The sequence below is a fragment of the Salmo trutta genome, unplaced genomic scaffold, assembly GCF_901001165.1.
Source record: "Salmo trutta unplaced genomic scaffold, fSalTru1.1, whole genome shotgun sequence".
Lineage (NCBI taxonomy): Eukaryota > Metazoa > Chordata > Actinopteri > Salmoniformes > Salmonidae > Salmo > Salmo trutta.
In genome coordinates, this window is record NW_021823115.1 from 1,733,384 (window position 1) to 1,759,097 (window position 25,714).

The following is a 25,714-nucleotide window of genomic DNA, read 5'->3' on the forward strand; positions in this document are numbered from 1 at the left end:
TCTGCACCGTGTCACCCAGAGCTGGGTTTTTTTTCCGTCCTCGCAACACACGGAGTGGCATCATTTGCATGGGTTTGACATCCCCCCCTAACGTCTCGTCTCCGTGCCCTCTCTGCGTCTGGCTGGTGGCGGCGCTGCCATCCGTGCCAATTAAAGGGATGGACCAGGTGGCACCTCACAGGTGGTCTTATAATCCCTGTAAAGATTCCACTTCATTAAGGAATCTGTTTCATGTGGGCCCGTTGGCTGATTGATAAATCTCCCGCACCACAGTCTCAGATTATGCCAAGTTAGACCGCGATAAGACACAAGGTTGACCTATGTCACATGGAGAGGATGTGGTGCTGCCAGCTCCAGCGTGTTCAGGAAGTAATAACGGTACAGGAAGTAATAGCAAGTCTGGATGCTGTTCACGAAGAGTTGAAATGAGACGGGTAGAAGAAGCTGATATTTATTCAGACTGACAAAGTTTTCAGTCTAATTCTCTAACGTTTGGTTCTCCAACCTGAAAACTGCAGTAGGATATACAGTAGGACATACAGTAGGACATACAGTAGGATATACAGTAGGACATGCAGTAGGACATAGAGTAGGATATACAATAGGATTTACAGTAGGATATACAGTAGGATATACAGTAGGACATACAGTAGAATATACAATAGGATTTACAGTAGGATATACAGTAGGATATACAGTAGGACATAGAGTTGGATCTACAATAGGATTTACAGTAGAATATACAGTAGGATATACAGTAGGACATAGAGTAGGATATACAGTAGGATATACAGTAGGATTTACAGTAGGATATACTATAGGGGTCAGAAATTAGCTAGTTGGATTATAGTGGTAATGAAACTAGCTAGTTGGATTATAGGGGTCAGAAACTAGCTAGTTGGATTATAGTGGTAATGAAACTAGCTAGTTGGATTATAGTGGTAATGAAACTAGCTAGTTGGATTATAGTGGTAATGAAACTAGCTAGTTGGATTATAGTGGTAATGAAACTAGCTATTTGGATTATAGTGGTCAGAAACTAGCTAGTTGGATTATAGTGGTAATGAAACTAGCTAGTTGGATTTTAGTGGTAATGAAACTAGCTAGTTGGATTATAGGGGTCAGAAACTAGCTAGTTGGAGTATAGTGGTAATGAAACTAGCTAGTTGGATTATAGTGGTAATGAAACTAGCTAGTTGGATTATAGTGGTCAGAAACTAGCTAGTTGGATTATAGGGGTCAGAAACTAGCTAGTTGGAGTATAGTGTTAATGAAACTAGCTAGTTGGAGTATAGTGGTAATGAAACTAGCTAGTTGGATTATAGTGGTAATTAAACTAGCTAGTTGGATTATAGGGGTCAGAAACTAGCTAGTTGGATTATAGTGGTAATGAAACTAGCTAGTTGGATTATAGGGGTCACAAACTAGCTAGTTGCATTATAGGGGTAATGAAACTAGCTAGTTGGATTATAGTGGTAATGAAACTAGCTAGTTGGAGTATAGTGGTAATGAAACTAGCTAGTTGGAGTATAGTGGTAATGAAACTAGCTAGTTGGATTATAGTGGTAATGAAATTAGCTAGTTGGATTATAGTGGTAATGAAACTAGCTAGTTGGATTTTAGTGGTAATGAAACTAGCTAGTTGGATTATAGTGGTAATGAAACTAGGTAGTTGGATTATAGTGGTAATGAAACTAGCTAGTTGGATTATAGTGGTAATGAAACTAGCTAGTTGGATTAAAGGGGTAATGAAACTAGCTAGTTGGATTATAGGGGTCACAAACTAGCTAGTTGGATTATAGGGGAAATGAAACTAGCTAGTTGGATTATAGTGGTAATGAAACTAGCTAGTTGGATTATAGTGGTAATGAAACTAGCTAGTTGGATTATAGTGGTAATGAAACTAGCTAGTTGGATTTTAGTGGTAATGAAACTAGCTAGTTGGATTATAGTGGTCAGAAACTACCTAGTTGGATTATAGTGGTAATGAAACTAGCTAATTGGATTATAGGGGTCAGAAACTAGCTAGTTGGATTATAGTGTTAATGAAACTAGCTAGTTGGATTATAGTGGTAATGAAACTAGCTAGTTGGATTATAGTGGAAATGAAACTAGCTAGTTGGATTATAGTGGTTATGAAACTAGCTAGTTGGATTATAGGGGTCAGAAACTAGCTAGTTGGATTATAGTGGAAATGAAACTAGCTAGTTGGATTATAGTGGAAATGAAACTAGCTAATTGGATTTTAGTGGTAATGAAACTAGCTAGTTGGATTATAGGGGTCAGAAACTAGCTAGTTGGATTATAGTGTTAATGAAACTAGCTAGTTGGATTATAGTGGAAATGAAACTAGCTAGTTGTATTATAGTGTTAATGAAACTAGCTAGTTGGATTATAGGGGTGAGAAACTAGCTAGTTGGATTATAGGGGTAATGAAACTAGCTGGTTGGATTGTAGTGGTAATGAAACTAGCTAGTTGGATTTTAGTGGTAATGAAACTAGCTAGTTGGATTATAGGGGTCAGAAACTAGCTAGTTGGATTATAGTGTTAATGAAACTAGCTAGTTGGATTATAGGGGTCAGAAACTAGCTAGTTGGATTATAGTGGAAATGAAACTAGCTAGTTGGATTATAGTGGAAATGAAACTAGCTAATTGGATTTTATTGGTAATGAAACTAGCTAGTTGGATTATAGGGGTCAGAAACTAGCTAGTTGGATTATAGTGGTAATGAAACTAGCTAGTTGGATTATAGTGGTAATGAAAATAGCTAGTTGGAGTATAGGGGTCAGACACTAGCTCGTTGGATTAAAGGGGTCAAGAAACTTGCTAGTTGGATTATAGTGGTAATGAAACTAGCTAGTTGGATTATAGTGGTAATGAAACTAGCTAGTTGGATTTTAATGGTAATGAAACTAGCTAGTTGGATTTAAGGGGTCAGAAACTAGCTAGTTGGATAATAGGGGTCAGAAACTAGCTAGTTGGATTATAGTGGTAATGAAACTAGCTAGTTGGATTTTAGTGGTAATGAAACTAGCTAGTTGGATTATAGGGGTCAGAAACTAGCTAGTTGGATTATAGTGGTAATGAAACTAGCTAGTTGATTTATAGTGGTAATGAAACTAGCTAGTTTGATTATAGGGGTCAGAAAATAGCTAGTTGGATTATAGGGGTCAGAAAACTAGCTAGTTGGATAATAGGGGTCAGAAACTAGCTAGTTGGATTATAGTGGTAATGAAACTAGCTAGTGGGATTATAGGGGTCAGAAACTAGCTAGTTGGAGTATAGTGGTAATGAAACTAGCTAGTTGGAGTATAGTGGTAATGAAACTAGCTAGTTGGATTATAGTGGTAATGAAACTAGCTAGTTGGATTATAGTGGTAATGAAACTAGCTAGTTGGAGTATAGTGGTAATGAAACTAGCTAGTTGGATTATTGTGGTAATGAAACTAGCTAGTTGGATTGTAGTGGTAATGAAACTAGCTAGTTGGATTATTGTGGTAATGAAACTAGCTAGTTGGATTATAGTGGTAATGAAACTAGCTAGTTGGAGTATAGTGTTAATGAAACTAGCTAGTTGGAGTATAGTGGTAATGAAACTAGCTAGTTGGAGTATAGTGGTAATGAAACTAGCTAGTTGGATTATAGGGGTCAGAAACTAGCTAGTTGGAGTATAGTGGTAATGAAACTAGCTAGTTGGATTATAGTGGCCAGAAACTAGCTAGTTGGATTATAGGGGTCAGAAACTAGCTAGTTGGATTATTGTGGTAATGAAACTAGCTAGTTGGAGTATAGGGGTCAGAAACTAGCTAGTTGGATTATAGTTGTAATGAAACTATCTAGTTGGATTATAGTGGTAATGAAACTAGCTAGTTGGATTTTAGTGGTAATGAAACTAGCTAGTTAGATTATAGGGGTCAGAAACTAGCTAGTTGGATTATAGTGGTAATGAAACTAGGTAGTTGGATTATAGTGGTCAGAAACTTGCTAGTTGGAGTACAGGGGTCAGAAACTAGCTAGTTGGATTATAGTGGTAATGAAACTAGCTAGTTGGAGTATAGTGGTAATGAAACTAGCTATTTGGATTATAGTGGTAATGAAACTAGCTAGTTGGATTTTAGTGGTAATGAAACTATCTATTTGGATTATAGTGGTAATGAAACTAGCTAGTTGGATTATAGTGGTAATGAAAATAGCTAGTTGGAGTATAGGGGTCAGACACTAGCTCGTTGGATTAAAGGGGTCAAGAAACTTGCTAGTTGGATTATAGTGGTAATGAAACTAGCTAGTTGGATTATAGTGGTAATGAAACTAGCTAGTTGGATTTTAGTGGTAATGAAACTAGCTAGTTGGATTTAAGGGGTCAGAAACTAGCTAGTTGGATAATAGGGGTCAGAAACTAGCTAGTTGGATTATAGTGGTAATGAAACTAGCTAGTTGGATTATAGGGGTCAGAAACTAGCTAGTTGGATTATAGTGGTAATGAAACTAGCTAGTTTGATTATAGGGGTCAGAAAATAGCTAGTTGGATTATAGGGGTCAGAAACTAGCTAGTTGGATAATAGGGGTCAGAAACTAGCTAGTTGGATTATAGTGGTAATGAAACTAGCTAGTGGGATTATAGGGGTCAGAAACTAGCTAGTTGGAGTATAGTGGTAATGAAACTAGCTAGTTGGAGTATAGTGGTAATGAAACTAGCTAGTTGGATTATAGTGGTAATGAAACTAGCTAGTTGGATTATAGTGGTAATGAAACTAGCTAGTTGGAGTATAGTGGTAATGAAACTAGCTAGTTGGAGTATAGTGGTAATGAAACTAGCTAGTTGGAGTATAGTGGTAATGAAACTAGCTAGTTGGATTATTGTGGTAATGAAACTAGCTAGTTGGATTATAGTGGTAATGAAACTAGCTAGTTGGATTATTGTGGTAATGAAACTAGCTAGTTGGATTATAGTGGTAATGAAACTAGCTAGTTGGAGTATAGTGTTAATGAAACTAGCTAGTTGGAGTATAGTGGTAATGAAACTAGCTAGTTGGAGTATAGTGGTAATGAAACTAGCTAGTTGGATTATAGGGGTCAGAAACTAGCTAGTTGGAGTATAGTGGTAATGAAACTAGCTAGTTGGATTATAGTGGCCAGAAACTAGCTAGTTGGATTATAGGGGTCAGAAACTAGCTAGTTGGATTATAGTGGTAATGAAACTAGCTAGTTGGAGTATAGGGGTCAGAAACTAGCTAGTTGGATTATAGTTGTAATGAAACTATCTAGTTGGATTATAGTGGTAATGAAACTAGCTAGTTGGATTTTAGTGGTAATGAAACTAGCTAGTTAGATTATAGGGGTCAGAAACTAGCTAGTTGGATTATAGTGGTAATGAAACTAGCTAGTTGGATTATAGTGGTCAGAAACTTGCTAGTTGGAGTACAGGGGTCAGAAACTAGCTAGTTGGATTATAGTGGTAATGAAACTAGCTAGTTGGAGTATAGTGGTAATGAAACTAGCTATTTGGATTATAGTGGTAATGAAACTAGCTAGTTGGATTTTAGTGGTAATGAAACTATCTATTTGGATTATAGTGGTAATGAAACTAGCTAGTTGGATTTTAGTGGTAATGAAATTAGCTAGTTGGATTATAGTGGTCAGAAACTAGCTAGTTGGATTATAGTGGTCAGAAACTAGTTAGTTGGATTATAGTGGTAATGAAACTAGCTAGTTGGAGTATAGGGGTCAGAAACTTGCTAGTTGGAGTATAGTGGTAATGAAAATAGCTAGTTGGATTATAGTGGTAATGAAACTAGCTAGTTGGATTATAGGGGTAATGAATCTAGCTAGTTGGATTATAGGGGTCAGAAACTAGCTAGTTGGAATATAGGGGTCAGAAACTAGCTAGTTGGATTATAGTGGTAATGAAACTAGCTATTTGGATTTTAGTGGTAATGAAACTAGCTAGTTGGATTATAGGGGTCAGAAACTAGCTAGTTGGATTATAGTGGTAACGAAACTAGCTCGTTGGATTATAGTGTTAATGAAACTAGCTAGTTGGATTATAGTGGTAATGAAACTAGCTAGTTGGAGTATAGGGGTCAGAAACTAGCTAGTTGGATTATAGTGGTTATGAAACTAGCTAGTTGGATTATAGTGGTAATGAAACTAGCTAGTTGGATTATAGTGGTAATGAAACTAGCTAGTTGGATTATAGGGGTCAGAAACTAGCTAGCTGGATTATAGGGGTCAGACACTAGCTAGTTGGATTATAGTGGTAATGAAACTAGCTAGTTGGAGTATAGGGGTGAAAATCTAGCTAGTTGGATTATAGTGGTAATAAAACTTTCTAGATGGAGTATAGTGGTAATGAAACTAGCTAGTTGTATTTTAGTGATAATGAAACTAGCTAGTTGGATTATAGGGGTCAGACACTAGCTAGTTGGATTATAGGGGTCAGAAACTAGCTAGTTGGATTATAGTGGTAATGAAACTAGCTAGTTGGATTATAGGGGTCAGAAACTAGCTAGTTGGATTATAGGGGTCTGACACTAGCTAGTTGGATTATAGGGGTCAGAAACTAGCTAGTTGGATTATAGTGGTAATGAAACTAGCTAGTTGGATTATAGGGGTCAGAAACTAGCTAGTTGGATTATAGGGGTCAGACACTAGCTAGTTGGATTATAGTGGTAATGAAACTAGCTAGTTGGAGTATAGGGGTCAGAAACTAGCTAGTTGGATTATAGGGGTCAGAAAGCAGACAGACGGATTTGTCCTTGGCACCTCTCTTGGCAGAGCAGAGACATGGCACAACAGAGAGATGCCACCTCGCTGCGCCAACAGACCTGTTCCCTGGGCCCCTTGGCAACCACTCTGGAATCACGTTTACGTCCTGGGGGTGAGGGAGGAATGTGGACGGGATCATCACTCACTAATCACAGACTACCCTGATACACTGACACACTGCTAATTACAGACAACAATAGCTTCGTCCCAGAGACAACCTCGACTCCAGGGTGCTGCTAGAATCACAGTCTTCAGTGTCCTATGGGGTTTCCCTTCTCTCACAACCCTTAGAACAGAACTGTGTTTCCCTGGGAGAGCATCAATCACCCTGCCAGATTAAGTGAAAAAGAGAACTCCCATCCCTCCAAATTAAATATCCTCCAGGCCAGTGAATGTGTCCATGCATTCATTGAACCATATCAATGAAATGTATTTATAAAGCCCTTCTTTACTTCAGCTGATGTCTCAAAGTGCTGTGCAGACACCCAGCCGTAACCCCCCCCCAAAAAAACAGCAAGCAATACAGATGTAGAAGGCACGGTGGCTAGGAAAAACCTCCCCGTAGAAACTCCCTAGAAATAACCAGTGGAAGCAGCATTAACGAAGGAAGAGTTTGACTAAAGCAGATAGTATATTGTCTCTGTGAGGTGAGTACTACTACTACTCAACAGTGACATGTTCTCCAGACTCCGGCGTTGATTAGCAACATAGCATTTTCCACCGCAGCTGGGAAGACGTCTGGTTGAGCTCTGTCAGGGTTTTTTTTTTAGACTGCCAGGCTGGCAGGAACAGAGTTAACGCTCTGCACCGTGTCACCCAGAGCTGGGTTTTTTTCCGTCCTCGCAACACACGGAGTGGCATCATTTGCATGGGTTTGACATCCCCCCCTAACGTCTCGTCTCCGTGCCCTCTCTGCGTCTGGCTGGTGGCGGCGCTGCCATCCGTGCCAATTAAAGGGATGGACCAGGTGGCACCTCACAGGTGGTCTTATAATCCCTGTAAAGATTCCACTTCATTAAGGAATCTGTTTCATGTGGGCCCGTTGGCTGATTGATAAATCTCCCGCACCACAGTCTCAGATTATGCCAAGTTAGACCGCGATAAGACACAAGGTTGACCTATGTCACATGGAGAGGATGTGGTGCTGCCAGCTCCAGCGTGTTCAGGAAGTAATAACGGTACAGGAAGTAATAGCAAGTCTGGATGCTGTTCACGAAGAGTTGAAATGAGACGGGTAGAAGAAGCTGATATTTATTCAGACTGACAAAGTTTTCAGTCTAATTCTCTAACGTTTGGTTCTCCAACCTGAAAACTGCAGTAGGATATACAGTAGGACATACAGTAGGACATACAGTAGGATATACAGTAGGACATGCAGTAGGACATAGAGTAGGATATACAATAGGATTTACAGTAGGATATACAGTAGGATATACAGTAGGACATACAGTAGAATATACAATAGGATTTACAGTAGGATATACAGTAGGATATACAGTAGGACATAGAGTTGGATCTACAATAGGATTTACAGTAGAATATACAGTAGGATATACAGTAGGACATAGAGTAGGATATACAGTAGGATATACAGTAGGATTTACAGTAGGATATACAGTAGGACATACAGTAGGATATACAGTAGGATATACAATAGGATATACAGTGGGACATAGAGTAGGATATACAATAGGATTTACAGTAGGACATACAGTAGGATATACAGTAGGATTTACAGTAGGACATACAGTAGGTTATACAGTAGGAGATACAATAGGACATACAGTAGAGCATATTGATCATCTAATAGCCACGCATAACAAAGCAACAATATCAAGTAGTAAGATTTTAACCCTCATTTCTTAAATACAGTAAGTCTGTGCTGTAGGTGGCAGTAGACTGGGTTTACTAGATGTAATGTTTTAAGACTACTGTCAATGTTTTTTTTTACTGTGTAACGTCTGTCATGGTATTTAACAATGAGCTGCTACAAACTTGCCTTGGCAGACTCCAGACCACCCACGCATTCTATCAGATGTGACATTTAGTTATAGTATTGGCCTCACTTGAATCTCTATAATTTTCCTCTCAGTATTATAGCTATTACCCTCCGAAGAGACAGAGAGGCCCTGCCTCACGCAGCCCCTCCTGGGGAGGAGAGCCGCTGTGCCAGTCGGAGGAGGACTGGGGGTTCTGGTGTTGTGGTTAGATTAGTGAAACAGAGAGAGAGAGAGAGAGAGGGAGACGAGTCCTTCGTCAGAACTGTCTGACATGGCTGTCTAACGCTTCTCCACTCCCAGAGATATGTACCATATTCAAGGCTAGGGGCTGCAGAGATATGTACCATATTTAAGGATAGGGGCAGCAGAGATATGTACCATATTTAAGGCTAGGGGAGGCAGAGATATGTACCATATTTAAGGATAGGGGCAGCAGAGATATGTACCATATTTAGGGCTAGGGACAGCAGAGATATGTACCATATTTAAGGATAGGGGCAGCAGAGATATGTACCATATTTATGGCTAGGGGCAGCAGAGATATGTACCATATTTAGGGCTAGGGGAGGCAGAGATATGTACCATATTTAGGGCTAGGGCAGCAGAGAATACACTGTCTCTCTTTTTCTGGGAGCAGGCTGTCCATGCCCAGCTCCAATCAGAAGGACCGGTCCAATGTGTCCATGTTGAATACAGCTCCAGTCAGAGAGACCAGTTCTGTTCAGCTCCAGTCAGAGAGACCGGTCCAGTACAGCTCCAGTCCAGTCCAGTTCAGCTCCAGTCAGAGGGACCGGTCCAGTTCAGCTCCAGTCCAGTCCAGTCCAGTTCAGCTCCAGTCAGAGGGACCGGTCCAGTTCAGCTCCAGTCAGAGAGACCGGTCCAGTACAGCTCCAGTCAGAGAGACCGGTCCAGTTCAGCTCCAGTCAGAGAGACCGGTCCAGTTCAGCTCCAGTCAGAGGGACCGGTCCAGTTCAGCTCCAGTCAAAGGGACCGGTCCAGTTCAGTTCCAGTCAGAGAGACCGGTCCAGTTCAGCTCCAGTCAGAGAGACCGGTCCAGTTCAGCTCCAGTCAGACCACATCATCTTCATCCTCCATCAGACTGTTGTGAGTAGAACACAGTGACGTGTGGAGAGTTCCAGAACACAGTGACATGTGGAGAGTTCCAGAGCACAGTGACAGAGAGTTCCAGAACACTGTGACATGTGGAGAGTTCCAGAACACAGTGACATGTGGAGAGTTCCAGAACACAGTTACATGTGGACAGTTCCAGAACACAGTGATATGTGGAGAGTTCCAGAGCACAGTGACAGAGAGTTCCAGAACACTGTGACATGTGGAGAGTTCCGGAACACGGTGACATGTGGAGAGTTCCAGAACACAGTGACATGTGAAGAGTTCCAGAACACGGTGACATGTGGAGAGTTCCAGAACACGGTGACATGTGGAGAGTTCCAGAACACGGTGACATGTGGAGAGTTCCAGAACACTGTAACATGTGGAGAGTTCCAGAACACAGTGACATGTGGAGAGTTCCGGAACACGGTGACATGTGGAGAGTTCCAGAACACGGTGACATGTGGAGAGTTCCAGAACACAGTGACATGTGGAGAGTTCCAGAACACAGTGACATGTGGAGAGTTCCAGAACACAGTGACATGTGGAGAGTTCCAGAACACGTTGACATGTGGAGAGTTCCAGAACACGGTGACATGTGGAGATTTCCAGAACACTGTAACATGTGGAGAGTTCCAGAACACAGTGACATGTGGAGAGTTCCAGAACACAGTGACATGTGGAGAGTTCCAGAACACAGTGACATGTGGAGAGTTCCGGAACACGGTGACATGTTGACGTAATGTTTCTGACAGGACACTCTGTACCTGTCGCTGGGATTCAAAACTCAAACATAAATTCAAAAGAAAATGAAACCTTGTTTGAATTAAACCATAGTTATGCCTTCCATTATAATCTCATGCATTCTGACAGAGGACGTTGGAATTATATGGGTGAAAAATCCATGGTTTAGAATCACAACAGTATGTTTTTAAAAACGGACATTTAAATATTAAATGATATGCTTTAAAATGAATTAAAAGGCTATGGCACATTATCCCAGTTTACTATCAGTTCATTCTTCCATTGTTATAATTCCAATAGCAGCTATTTAAACCAGCAACATGAACAGGCTTTAATAAAGCCATACTGCTAACAAAGGGTTAATAAACCGCCTCACAAGACCCTTCGATTCCTGTCACCATAATAACTGCTCCAAGACAGCAGACTTATCAGACAATCACACATGAAGTCATCCCTCTTCCAGCTGCTGCCAAGCATGTAACTGTTTGCGGGTTAAGTTCCAAACAACGCCCTATTCCCTGTGTAGTACACTTCTTTTCACCGGGGCCCGTAGGGTCCTAGTGCACTACATAGGGAATAGGGCGCCATTTTGGGTCTCAGACCCATAGTGAGCCTGGTGCTGGGGGCTGTGTGGGTTGTGTCACTGTGTCAGGGTTTGACAGAGGAGAGCACCTTCCTCTCTGGGTGACTGCTTTAATTACAGAGGAGCTGGAAGCTTCACCACATCACTGCTGCAGTCAGTCAGTCAGTCAGTCAGCCAGTCAGCCAGCCAGTCAGTCAGCGAGTCAGCCAGCCAGCCAGCCAGTCAGCCAGCCAGTCAGTCAGTCAGCCAGCCAGTCAGCCAGTCAGCCAGTCAGTCAGTCAGCCAGTCTGTCAGCCAGCCAGTCAATCAGCCAGTCAGTCAGTCAGCCAGCCAGTCAATCAGCCAGCCAGTCAATCAGCCAGCCAGTCAGCCAGTCAGCCAGTCAGCCAGCCAGTCAGCCAGTCAGTCAGCCAGTCAGTCAGCCAGTCAGCCAGTCAGTCAGCCAGTCAGTCAGTCAGTCAGTCAGCCAGTCAGTCAGTTCACCCTGCAACACTACAGCCTCATTGTTAGACAACACATATTGTTATAGAGAACTCTCCTTTCCGTCTGCGAGATCTCCCGTATAACATCATTGCATTTCTCTAACAGGCTGTGATATCCGATATTTAATTGCCACGGTCGCAACATCTAGCTGTCTTCTGACAATAACTGATGAGATTTAATATGCTGGGGCTTCTCACCAGTCTCTAAAGTATGTCATGCCTCTGTGTTCATACAGGTAGGACAGAATTATTTGTTGATCCTGAAACACATTTAACACATTTATTAATTAAATCGATGCATTCGTAACTTACAATCCGAATATATTTTCATACTCCTGAGAGGTGAAATTAACCCGTATGGTATTTCATTTTCAGTTAGCACGACTTCTCTCAGATAATATAATACATTCATTTAAAATAGAGCTGCGGCTGGTTTTTATTACCTCCAAAATATCCTGTATCACCTCACCTTATAGCCACTCATATACCCAGACCTGTTATCACCTTCTAGCTGGATATCAGCGGAGGCTCCTCAGAGGAGGAAGGGGAGGACCATCCTCCTCAGTGAATTTCATAAAAATAAAAATGGTGAAACATTCAAAAAGTTATTATTTTTTTTAGATACAACTATACTAAATATATTCATGTCAACAAATAATTGATTAAAACACACTATTTTGCAATGAATGTCTACAGTAGCCTCAAAAGCACTCTGTAGGGTAGCGCCGTGGTGTAGCCGGAGGACAGCTAGCTTCCATCCTCCTCTGGGTACATTGCCTTCAATACAAAACCTATGAGGCTCATGGTTCTCACCCCCTTCCATAGACTTACACAGTAATTATGACAACTTCCGGAGGATGTCCTTCAACCAATCAGAGCTCTTGCAGCATGAACTGACATGTTGTCCACCCAATCAAAGGATCAGAGAATGAATTTAGTACTGAAAGCATAAGCTACAGCTAGCTAGCATTGTAGTGTATAAAATGTGGCGAGTAGTTGACTCAAAAAGAGAGAAAGACAATGGTGTAACAGTTTTGAGCTGGCTATATTTCATTGTATTTTGTTTTTTTCACTTTCACTTACTTAGCTAGCGAATGCAGCTAGCTAGTTTAGCCTACTCAAACACCAGGCTCAAACAGAGAGGGATGCTATGTTAGCTAGCTGGCTATCCAACACCGAAACTCTTCCAAGTCAAAGTATTGCTTTTGGTTTTATTAATTTATTGCCACCAGGGCCCCAGCGGTGTAACATCTAAACTGTTTGCTGACTGTACACTGTACTACATGATTGTAGTGGGTTTACTAACTGCTTGCTGACTGTACACTGTACTACATGATTGTAGTGGGTTTACTAACTGCTTGCTGACTGTACACTGTACTACATGATTGTAGTGGGTTTACTAACTGCTTGCTGACTGTACACTGTACTACATGATTGTAGTGGGTTTACTAACTGCTTGCTGACTGTACACTGTACTACATGATTGTAGTGGGTTTACTAACTGCTTGCTGACTGTACACTGTACTACATGATTGTAGTGGGTTTACTAACTGCTTGCTGACTGTACACTGTACTACATGATTGTAGTGGGTTTACTAACTGCTTGCTGACTGTACACTATACTACATGATTGTAGTGGGTTTACTAATGCGTTAGTTCTAGTAGCTATGTTGATTATGATGTTAGCTAATATGGTGACAATAATGTAGGCTGTGTGGAGCGGTTTGCGGTTATAATATGAAGGTTTGGCTTGGAAATGACTTTTTGGGCCTTTTCACAGACTGCTGATGTGTTGTACACTGAAGTCCACAAACGAAGGGAAAAGGTGAGAGAAGGAGAGTTTGTAGATGCGAGAACAAATTATACAACAATCAAAGGGATCATGCTGTTTGTATGTGGCTGCTATGAAAGGGATCATGCTGTTTGTATGGGGCTGCTATGAAAGGGATCATGCTGTTTGTATGTGGCTGCTATGAAAAGGATCATGCTGTTTGTACGTGGCTGCTAAGAAAGTGAACTGTGTTTGCGTGGGATCAGGGGGTGTATTCATTCTGCAGATTATGTTGAAAAACGTTTCTTAAAACGGAAGCACACGGAACGAAACAGGGATAAACATACCAGAATTTGTCCTATTGAAACCTTCGTTTGAAACTGTTGGACTAATGAAAATACCCTAGATCAGCTAGATGCAGGCGGTAGTGTGTAAGGCGGTATTGAATGTGACAATGTCTGTCACCTTGATTACCTCAAATGTCTCTAGACCTGTGCACCTACGTTGTAAACTTTCATTCATAGGTTGTAGCAACTTCATGATGGTTGCAGGGAAAATTAGAGATTCATGTAGTAGTTTAAACTATCACTGTTACATTGAACTGGGTGAATATGAATGACAGTATCCTAAACCCATCACTGTTACATTGAACTGGGTGAATATGAAGGACAGTAACCCATCGCTGTCACATTGAACTGGGTGAATATGAAGGACAGTAACCCATCACTGTTACATTGAACTGGGTGAATATGAATGACAGTATCCTAAACCCATCACTGTTACATTGAACTGGGTGAATATGAAGGACCAGTATCCTAAACCCATCACTGTTACATTGAACTGGGTGAAGGACAGTATCCTAAACCCATCACTGTTACATTGAACTGGGTGAATATGAAGGACAGTATCCTAAACCCATCACTGTTACATTGAACTGGGTGAACATGAATGACAGTATCCTAAACCCATCACTGTTACATTGAACTGGGTGAACATGAACGACAGTATCCTAAACCCATCACTGTTACATTGAACTGGGTGAATGACCAGTAACCTAAACCCATCACTGTTACATTGAACTGGGTGAATGACAGTATCCTAAACCCATCACTGTTACATTGAACTGGGTGAATATGAATGACAGTAACCCATCGCTGTTACATTGAACTGGGTGAATATGAAGGACAGTACTCCAATATGCTGTAATAGAAAAAAGGCATCGCCTTACCCAGATCTGTTATCCCCATATAGCTGGATATATACTGTACCCAGATCTGTTATCACCTATAGCTGGATATATACTGTTCCCAGATCTGTTATCACCTATAGCTGGATATATACTGTACCCAGATCTGTTATCACCTATAGCTGGATATATACTGTTCCCAGATCTGTTATCACCTATAGCTGGATATATACTGTACCCAGATCTGTTATCCCCTTATAGCTGGATATATACTGTAACATTGAGAGACTGTACTGTAGCTAGACAGTAACATTGAGAGACAGTACTGTACTGTAGCTGGACAGTGACATTGAGAGACTGTACTGTAGCTAGACAGTAACATTGAGAGACTGTACTGTACTGTAGCTAGACAGTAACATTGAGAGACTGTACTGTAGCTAGACAGTAACATTGAGAGACTGTACTGTACTGTAGCTAGACAGTAACATTGAGAGACTGTACTGTAGCTAGACAGTAACATTGAGAAACAGTAGTGTACTGTAGCTAGACAGTAACATTGAGAGACAGTACTGTACTGTAGATAGACAGTAACATTGAGAGACAGTACTGTAGCTAGACAGTAACATTGAGAGACTGTACTGTACTGTAGATAGACAGTAACATTGAGAGACAGTACTGTAGCTAGACAGTAACATTGAGAGACTGTACTGTACTGTAGCTAGACAGTAACATTGAGAGACTGTACTGTAGCTAGACAGTAACATTGAGAGACAGTACTGTAGCTAGACAGTAACATTGACAGACAGTACTGTAGCTAGACAGTAAAATTGAGAGACAGTACTGTAACTAGACAGTAACATTGAGAGACAGTACTGTACTGTAGCTAGACAGTAACATTGAGAGACGGTACTGTAGCTAGACAGTAACATTGAGAGACGGTACTGTAGCTAGACAGTAACATTGAGAGACAGTACTGTAGCTAGACAGTAACATTGAGAGACAGTACTGTAGCTAGACGTTAACATTGAGAGACAGTACTGTACTGTAGCTAGACAGTAACATTGAGAGACAGTACTGTAGCTAGACAGTAACATTGAGAGACTGTACTGTACTGTAGCTAGACAGTAACATTGAGAGACAGCACTGTAGCTAGACAGTAACATTGAGAGACAGTACTGTACTGTAGCTAGACAGTAACATTGAGAAACAGTACTGTACTGTAGCTAGACAGTTACATTGAGAGACAGCACTGTAGCTAGACAGTAACATTGAGAGACAGTACTGTACTGTAGATAGACAGTAACATTGAGAGACAGTACTGTACTGTAGCTAGACAGTAACATTGAGAGACAGTACTGTAGCTAGACAGTAACATTGAGAGACAGTACCGTAGCTAGACAGTTTCATTGAGAGACAGTACTGTAACTAGACAGTAACATTGAGAGACAGTACTGTAGCTAGCCAGTAACATTGAGAGACAGTACTGTAGATAGACAGTAACATTGAGAGACAGTACTGTACTGTAGCTAGACAGTAACATTGAGAGACGGTACTGTACTGTAGCTAGACAGTAACATTGAGAGACAGTACTGTAGCTAGACAGTAACATTGAGAGACAGTACTGTACTGTAGCTAGACAGTAACATTGAGAGACAGTACTGTACTGTAGCTAGACAGTAACATTGAGAGACTGTACTGTACTGTAGCTAGACAGTAACATTGAGAGACGGTACTGTAGCTAGACAGTAACATTGAGAGACAGTATTGTAGCTAGACAGTAACATTGAGAGACTGTACTGTACTGTAGCTAGACAGTAACATTGAGAGACAGTACTGTAGCTAGACAGTAACATTGAGAGACAGTACTGTAGCTAGACAGTAACATTGAGAGACAGTACTGTAACTAGACAGTAACATTGAGAGACTGTACTGTACTGTAGCTAGACAGTAACATTGAGAGACAGTACTGTAGCTAGACAGTAACATTGAGAGACAGTACTGTACTGTAACTAGACAGTAACATTGAAAGACAGTACAGTAGCTAGACAGTAACATTGAGAGACAGTACTGTACTGTAACTAGACAGTAACATTGAGAGACAGTACTGTAATGTAGCTAGACAGTAACATTGAGAGACAGTACTGTACTGTAACTAGACAGTAACATTGAGAGACAGTACTGTACTGTAGCTAGACAGGAACATTGAGAGACAGTACTGTAGCTAGACATTAACATTGAGAGACAGTACTGTACTGTAACTAGACAGTTTCATTGAGAGACAGTACTGTAATGTAGCTAGACAGTAACATTGAGAGACAGTACTGTACTGTAGCTAGACAGTAACATTGAGAGACAGTACTGTAACTAGACAGTAACATTGAGAGACTGTACTGTAGCTAGACATTATTCTGCTCCTAACCTCTCCTCGTCTCCTCTGCGTTAGGGGTAATAATTAGCAGGCTACCTCTCCCTGATTTTTTTTAACGTGGTTCGTTTGTTCCAGACAGGAACGTGTTTTTGCTGTGGGAGACGGCCTGCGTTTCTCAGTAGCGGCTGAGGGATCATTACAATACTGTACTAGAGAGAGCACTGTCTATGATTTCAACACGTCTACATGATGCCAAAGACTTTGGCTGCAGGGAAGAACGTTTCACACTCATTTACAGACTGGAAGCCCACACCCTATTATTCTGACTACTCTTTAACCCTTTGTGTGTTTAATTGTGTGAAACCAGTTAGTTTATGAGCTGCCTGGCCGTGTTCCCAGGGCCGACTACCGGCTAACCAGACAACTCTGTTTGACCTAGAGGAGAACCTATTCTAGAGGAGAGGAGAACCTATTCTAGAGGAGAGGAGAACCTATTCTAGAGGAGAGGAGAACCTATTCTAGAGGAGAGGAGAACCTATTCTAGAGGAGAGGAGAACCTATTCTAGAGGAGAGGGGAACCTATTCTAGAGGAGAGGGGAACCTATTCTAGAGGAGAGGGGAACCTATTCTAGAGGAGAGGGGAACCTATTCCCCAAAGCCACCGTGGATATTCTAAGTAGCGGCTCAGACTGTGTCAGGACTGTACTGTCATTCATATTGAAGAAATACAGTTCTTTATCACACTGACTTCACATTGCAGAGGGTCTAGAGGACTGCTAACCTCTCTGTAGCCAAGTCCAATTCCTGCTGCCACCTCTCTGAACACCGAGCAGTGTTATGGGCTCACTGGAAAAACCCTGCAGCCTGTGTGTGTGTGTGTGTTGTGGTGTGTGTGTGTGTGTGTGTGTGTGTGTGTGTTGTGTGTGTGTGTGTGTGTGTGTGTGTGTGGTGTGTGTGTGTGTGTGTGTGTGACCTCCAGGATGACAGTATTCTCCTCTAGCACCTGGGGATAACTCCTGGGCCCTGGTCCCAGATGGACAACCCCCAGAGCAGAGCAGCACAGCACAGTGGCTGCATTAACAAAGCAACCTCCCTCCTCCTCACCCCTTCTCCCCTCCCTCTCCTCCCTCCCTCCTCCCCTCCTCCTCACCCCTTCTCCACTCCTCCTCCCCTCCCTCCTCCCCTCCTCCCCACCCCTTCTGCCCTCCCTCCTCCCCTCCTCCTCACCCCTTCTGCCCTCCCTCCTCCCCTCCCTCCTCCCTTCCTCCTGTCCTTCTCACCCCTCTCCTCCCCTCCCTCCTCCCCTCCTCCTCACCCCTTCTGCCCTCCCTCCTCCCCTCCTCCTGTCCTCCTCACCCCTCTCCTCCCCTCCCTCCTCCCCTCCCTCCCTTCTCTCCTCCCTTCTCCCCTCCCTCCTCCCCTCCTCCCCTCCTCCTCACCCCTTCTCTCCTCCCCTCCTCCTCACCCCCGCCCCTCCTCCCCTCCTCCTCACCCCTCTCCTCCCCTCCCTCCCCCCTCCCCTCCTCCTCACCCCTTCTCTCCTCCCTCCTCCCCTCCTCCTCACCCCCGCCCCTCCTCCCCTTCTCCTCACCCCTCTCCTCCCCTCCCTCCCCCTCCCCTCCTCCTCACCCCTTCTCTCCTCCCTCTTCCCCTCCTCCCCTCCTCCTCACCCCCGCCCCTCTTCCTGTCCTCCTCACCCCTCTCCTTCTCCTCCCCTCCTCCTCACCCCTGCTCCCCTCCCTCACCCCCACCCCTCCACCTGTCCTCCTCCCCCCTCTCCTTCTCCTCCCCCCTGAGCCCTTCACCTGTCAACACTCAGCTGAGGGTCAAGACAACAGCGTTCAGGGGGATAATAGGAGAGTAGTCGAAACAGGGAACTCTTGACACATTTAAAGAGGAATAGAAAACACTCAGCTAGAGTCTTCAGCTGCTAGCAACTCTCCACATGGAAGAAGACTGTCTCATTCTTCACATAGAGAACTGTGACGTTCTAATATAGCTGAATAAATTCATACTCTCAGAACTCAGAAATGTACAGCTTTTGGAATTAAAAAGTTTGTCTTGAAAGTCGATTTTTTTTAAATCAAATCTGATATTATTAATTGCATTGGAAACGGAATGATATGAACACATCGCGGGTGAACAATGTAACCCTTTGCTGAGCAGGCATGTAAAACACTCGGCAGTACTGCTACGAGACGGGTTAACCAGAGCGATCTGCATCGAGTCAACAATTAAACCACAACACAGAACATTCACCATGGTGACAAGTGTTTAGATTTTCAGAAAACACTTCAAAAGAAAAGCAGGGGAATGTGAGAGGTTGGAGGCAGAGAGTCATTATTGTGGTAAACTAAGAGGAAGGATGCAGGTTGACTTGTCAGCCGTGGTGAGATGGCTTCATACCCCTGGCCTGTCAGCTAAACGGCCGCTGCATATTCACAACATACAGCCCAGCCAGGAGAGGAGGAAGAGTGGAGGATGCTGGGAGTTCTGATTTATGTCCCAGGCCTTGTCACCTGTGACTTAGAGCCTGGGAAATTAGTCACAAATAGCATATTAGAAGAGCTAATCAGGCACGCTCCAGCACTTCCGTTTCTTTATGCCCCCATAAAGGGCAGGCTGAACGGCCGTCCTCAGGCCTTGGTGTGAATAATCACCCTGACCTCCAGTGAACCGACCGGCCCACGCAGAGCGGAATGGAACGACAGTGAACCGACCAGCCCACGCAGAGCGGAATGGAACGACAGTGAACCAACCAGCCCACGCACAGCGGAATGACCTCCAGTGAACCGACCAGCCCACGCAGAGCGGAATGGAACGACAGTGAACCGACCAGCCCATGCAGAGCGGAATGGAACGACAGTGAACCGACTAGCCCACGCAGAGCGGAATGACCTCCAGTGAACCGACCAGCCCACGCACAGCGGAATGGAATGACAGTGAACCGACCAGCCCACGCAGAGTGGAATGGAACGACTGGCTGGGTGGAGGAGGAGCTACTGTGGAATGGCTGGTAGTTAGGATCTATAGCAGGCTACTGCTGGAATGGCTGGTAGTTAGGGTCTATAGCAGGCTACTACTGGATTGGCTGGTAGTTAGGGTCTATATCAGGCTACTGCTGGAATGGCTGGTAGTTAGGGTCTATAGCAGGCTACTACTGGAATGGCTGGTAGTTAGGGTCTATAGCAGGCTACTACTGGAATGGCTGGTAGTTAGGGTCTATAGCAGGCTACTACTGGAATGGCTGGTAGTTAGGGTCTATAGCAGGCTACTACTGGATTGGCTGGTAGTTAGGGTCTATAGCAGGCTACTACTGGAATGGCTGGTAGTTAGGGTCTATAGCAGGCTACTACTGGAATGGCTGGTAGTTAGGGTCTATAGCAGGCTACTGCTGGAATGGCTGGTAGTTAGGGTCTATAGCAGGCTACTGCTGGAATGGCTGGTAGTTAGGATCTATAGCAGGCTACTGCTGGAATGGCTGGTAGTTAGGGTCTATAGCAGGCTACTACTGGGATGGCTGGTAGTTAGGGTCTATAGCAGGCTACTACTGGAATGGCTGGTAGTTAGGGTCTATAGCAGGCTACTACTGGAATGGCTGGTAGTTAGGGTCTATAGCAGGCTACTGCTGGAATGGCTGGTAGTTAGGGTCTATAGCAGGCTACTACTGGAATGGCTGGTAGTTAGGGTCTATAGCAGGCTCCTACTGGCATGGCTGGTAGTTAGGGTCTATAGCAGGCTACTACTGGAATGGCTGGTAGTTAGGGTCTATAGCAGGCTACTACTGGAATGGCTGGTAGTTAGGGTCTATAGCAGGCTACTACTGGATTGGCTGGTAGTTAGGGTCTATAGCAGGCTACTACTGGAATGGCTGGTAGTTAGGGTCTATAGCAGGCTACTACTGGAATGGCTGGTAGTTAGGGTCTATAGCAGGCTACTGCTGGAATGGCTGGTAGTTAGGGTCTATAGCAGGCTACTGCTGGAATGGCTGGTAGTTAGGATCTATAGCAGGCTACTACTGGAATGGCTGGTAGTTAGGGTCTATAGCAGGCTACTACTGGAATGGCTGGTAGTTAGGGTCTATAGCAGGCTACTACTGGATTGGCTGGTAGTTAGGGTCTATAGCAGGCTACTACTGGAATGGTTGGTAGTTAGGGTCTATAGCAGGCTACTACTGGAATGGCTGGTAGTTAGGATCTATAGCAGGCTACTGCTGGAATGGCTGGTAGTTAGGATCTATAGCAGGCTACTGCTGGAATGGCTGGTAGTTAGGGTCTATAGCAGGCTACTACTGGAATGGCTGGTAGTTAGGGTCTATAGCAGGCTACTACTGGAATGGCTGGTAGTTAGGGTCTATAGTAGGCTACTGCTGGAATGGCTGGTAGTTAGGGTCTATAGCAGGCTACTGCTGGAATGGCTGGTAGTTAAGGTCTATAGCAGGCTACTACTGGAATGGCTGGTAGTAAGGTTTAATATTTTTCAGAAAATCGATACATTTTCCTTACAGAGAAAATTGCAAACCATTTTAAACTGGAAGTACTATTTAAATGCATTTAACTCCAGCAAACACATAATTATACCACTGTAAATGGATAAATAGATCTATACACACAAATCTAATGAGGTCTTGTCGTTTTTGTTGCAATTCAGTCAACTGAATGCTTTCTTTAAAAATCACCACACTGTGTCGATTATGTAGTATAGTTTTAACAGGCCTATAAAACACTTTTGGCTGACTGGTATAACATTATCACCATGCTACGTTGTTTATGTCATCTAGTTTTAACAGGCCTGTAAAACACTTTTGGCCGTCTGGTAAAATATTATGAGGTAATTACAGTTGTGAAAATGACATTTATTTAAGCCTATCTTAGACTGAAAGATGCAGCTTGGTTGTCACAAGCGTCGCTGAAAGGGGGACCAAAGCGCAGCGGGTAAAGTGCTCATCTTCTTTTATTATTTAAATAAAGTGAACACTTAAACGAAAATAACAAACCGACAATCAACAGTTACGTAAGTCACATAGGCTATACCGAAAACAACCACCCACAAAACCCAAAGGAAAAAAACAGGCTGCCTAAGTATGGCTTCCAATCAGAGACAACGAAAGACACCTGCCTCTGATTGGAAACCATACTCAGCCAAATCATAGAAAATGAACATAGAAAAAGAAAACTAGAACATATCCCCTGGAAACAAACCAACCCCAAAACACACAGAAACAACACCCCCTGCCACGCCCTGACCATACTACAATGACAAATGTAACGTCTTCCCTGTGGCTCAGTTGGTAGAGCATGGTGTTTGCAACGCTGGGGTTGTGGGGTCGATTCCCACGGGGGGCCAGTACAAGAAAAATAAGAATAATGCATCAAATAAAATGTATGCATTCACTACTGTAAGTCGCTCTGGATAAGAGTGTCTGCTAAATGACGTAAATGTAACAATTGATCCCTTTTACTGGTCAGAACGTGACATTGGTTCTTTTCTCTCCTCTGGCACCTGGCGGAATTTGGGAAGGTTGTGTTTGTTTTTACTTCGCTTGGTGATTTTGTCAGAGGGAAAATATCTTATTCTCTGTTAATCAAAATCAAAATCAGAATCAGAATCAACCACAATTACCCGCGAATCTAAACCCGCCGTGAATCATGTGCCATTCTAAGGTAGGTTGTATTTTACATAAAAGCGAATGTTTACTTATTGCGTTCATTAGCGTTCTTTATCTAGTTACCATTCTTTAGTTAGTTAGCATTCTTTAGTTAGTTAGCATTCTTTAGTTAGTTAGCATTCTTTAGTTAGTTAGCATTCTTTAGTTAGTTAGCATTCTTTAGCTAGTTAGCATTCTTTGGTTAGTTAGCATTCTTTGGTATTCGTTAGCTTAGAAATCTATGGTAGGCCTATTTCTAGCAATGTTCTCTCAAGGTTTTAAAATGTTGAAAGCGTTCCACATGGATGCTGGCCCCATGTTGACTCCAATGCTTCCCTCAGTTGTGTTTGGTTGGCTGGATGTCCTTTGGGTGGTGGACCGTTCTTGATACACACGGGAAACTGTGGAGCGTGGAAAAACCCAGCAGCGTCGCATTTCTTGATACAAACTGGTGCACCTGGCACCTACTACTATACCCTGTTCAAAGGTATTTAAATCTCTTGTCTTGTCCATTCACCCTCTGAATGGCACACGTACACAATTCATGTCTCAACTGTCTCAAGGTTTAAAACTCCTTATTTAACCTGTCTCCTCCCCTTCATATACACAGATTTAAGTTAATTTAACAGGTGACATCAATAAGGGATCATATCTTTCACCTGGATTCACCTGGTCAGTCTACGTCAGAAAAAGCTGGTGTTCTTAATGTTTTGTATTCTCAGTGTATATATAATAAAATAATATATATATATATATATATATATATATATATATATATATATGTATATATATATATAAATATATATTTATATATAATAATATACATAGTACCTTCGGAAAGTATTTTTCCACATTTTGTTTTGTTACAGGCTGAATTTAAAATGGATTACATAGAGATGTTGTGTCACTGATTTACCCACAATACACCACAAGGTCAAAGTGGAATTATGTTTAGACATTTTTACCAATTAATTGAAAATGAAAAGCTGAAACGTCTTGAGTCAATAACTATTCAACCCCTTTATTATGGTAAATGAGATCAGGAGTAAAAATGTCCTAACAAGTCACAGAATAAGTTGCATTGACTCACTCTGTGTGCAATAATAGTATTTAACATTAAAACAAATTATGACTACCTCATCTCTGTACCCAAACACATAAAATTATCTGTTAGGTCCCCCAGTCCAGCATTGAATTTCAAACACAGATTCAACCACAAAGACAAGAGAGGTTTTCCAATGCCTCGTAAACAAGGCCACTGTAACGGCTGTCGTATAGACGGGACCAAAGCCCACCGTGTTGAGTGCTCATTATGATATTTATTAACTAAAAAAAACACTAAAGACAAATGGCAAACGATCAGAATACAGTTCTGCCAGGTATAGAGAATAAACAGAAAATAACTGCCCACAAACACAGGTGGAAAAAAACCCTACTTAAATATGATCTCCAATTAGAGGCAACGAGGACCAACTGCCTCCAATTGGAGATCAACCCAAAAAACAACAACATAGAAATAGAAAAACTAGAACTTAAACATAGAAATAGAAAACATAGAAAATCATAGACAGCAGGACAATAACCTAAAACACAAGGCCAGATCTACACTGGAAGATGAATTCACCTTTCAGCAGGACAATAACCTAAAACACAAGGCCAAATATACACTGGAGTTGCTTACCAAGAAGACAATGAATGTTCCTGAGTGACCGAGTTTACAGTTTTGACTTAAATCTACTTGAAAAAGACTTGAAAATAGCCGTCTAGCCATGCTCCCCAACATCTTGACAGAGCTTGAATCATTTAAAAAATAATAATGGGCAAATATTGCACAATACAGGTGTGCAAAGACTTCCCCAAGAAGCCTCCCAGCTGTAATCACTGCCAGGGGCGTCTCTAACATGTATTGACTCAGGGGGGTGAATACTTATCTAATCAAGGTATATTAGGGTTTTATTTGCCATTAATCTTTAAAAATATAAAATGAAAATAAGCATTTTGTGTAGATCGTTAACAAAAACAATAACAATTAAATCCATTGTAACACAATAAAATGTCAGACTTTTTGTTTGTTGCTTCAAATAGTTACATGTAGGCTGAATTCCTTAGACAGGATTTTGAGCAGGTCAATTTTGGCCTCGTTGAAACTCATTTTAGTAAAGGTGTCACGTCTGATTTGGACTGGCGGATAGGCGGAATCAAATGCAGGAGACAGAGGTGCTGGAGGTGAGTGTCTTTTAATAAAACGGACACACACAAACGGCGAAAAGCACAGGGCGCTATACAAAGTTCGCCTGGGAGAAACACTTTCCCATAAAACACAAAATATAATTCAAAGGCAAGGAGCGCAGCCCGGTAAATCCTTCCCGTATAATTGTCACTAACACAACGTGGACAATAAACAATCCCGCACAAAATCCCAACTGAAAACACACATTAAATAAGTCCCCACTAATGACATACACAAAACAGGTGCGGAACAGACAGACAAAACTAAACGACACAGAAACAACGATCGGTGGCAGCTAATAGGCCGGCGACGACGACCGCCGAGCGCCGCCCAACCGAGGAGGGGCGCCACTCTCGTTGGAACCTGTGACAAAAGGTTTTCTACACAGACAATATTTTTTGAATGAATTAAAGCAGGTAGGCCGACAGGTAGCTCAGGAGACAGTTCCATTACCGTATTAACTGCATTTCAAGGTGGGGTGTCCAGTTTCACTACCGTATTAACTGCATTTCAAGGTGGGGTGTCCAGTTTCACTACCGTATTAACTGCATTTCAAGGTGCAGTGTCCAGTTTCACTACCGTATTAACCGCATTTCAAGGTGCAGTGTCCAGTTTCACTACCGTATTAACTGCATTTGAAGGTGGGGTGTCCAGTTTCATTACCGTATTAACTGCATTTCGAGGTGGGGTGTCCAGTTTCACTACTGTATTAACTGCATTTCAAGGTGGGGTGTCCAGTTCCATTACCGTATTAACTGCATTTCACGGAGGGTGTCCAGTTTCACTACCGTATTAACTGCATTTCAAGGTGGGGTGTCCAGTT